The sequence below is a fragment of the Sinocyclocheilus grahami genome, unplaced genomic scaffold, assembly GCF_001515645.1.
Source record: "Sinocyclocheilus grahami isolate Dianchi unplaced genomic scaffold, SAMN03320097.WGS_v1.1 scaffold1360.1, whole genome shotgun sequence".
Classification (NCBI taxonomy): Eukaryota; Metazoa; Chordata; class Actinopteri; order Cypriniformes; family Cyprinidae; genus Sinocyclocheilus; species Sinocyclocheilus grahami.
In genome coordinates, this window is record NW_015506539.1 from 134,310 (window position 1) to 134,838 (window position 529).

At 46.1% G+C, this 529-nt stretch overlaps 1 long non-coding RNA gene and 1 pseudogene across 1 annotated transcript in view; both read left to right on the forward strand.

The window, feature by feature from the left end:
- The window catches only part of LOC107569572 (uncharacterized), a 2,278-nt gene extending 1,755 nt beyond the window's left edge, over nt 1–523 (forward strand). Inside the window, exon 6 of the long non-coding RNA XR_001606915.1 lies at nt 241–523. This is a non-coding gene — a long non-coding RNA (uncharacterized lncRNA). The remainder of the gene's footprint in view (nt 1–240) is intronic.
- LOC107569567 (acylamino-acid-releasing enzyme-like) overlaps nt 1–529 on the forward strand; it is a 31,342-nt pseudogene that overhangs the window by 5,083 nt on the left and 25,730 nt on the right.

The following is a 529-nucleotide window of genomic DNA, read 5'->3' on the forward strand; positions in this document are numbered from 1 at the left end:
AACATGATGTAAATGTTAAACAAATCACTTGTTAAATATCTTTGCAGAAACGATGCATTGCTTTGGTGTGGGGGGCACCTTTAATGATCCGGCCAGCCCGTGTCATTGCAGTGGATTCGGACCTCACATGAGCTGCTTCATAGAACTTGCTTGCTGTAAGTCAAGGGCAATGCATTCTAACCCATAGTGGGCTTTTTGATTGATCACGTGTTCCCTCCTCAATGATCCCTGTCATTTCAGATGTCACCTCCAGACTCTGCATATGCAGGAGTTCAGCGAAGCTGCCAGCGACGAAATTATATGGTGGAAGCTTGTATTGTGGGACAGGTAATGGGGGGAATTGTGGAGCATTTGGATTTGTAAGTACATCCTTTGACAGCACAGCTGGACACTGGTATGACAGCAGTGATCCTTTTGGGACCTCTCCAAATTGAGAAGACACCATGGTTAGAGCAGACATTCCATCAACTATCTTCGCTATCAGTGGTTGTGGACAACGGGAAATGAGGGATGCTGCTCCAGCAATGAC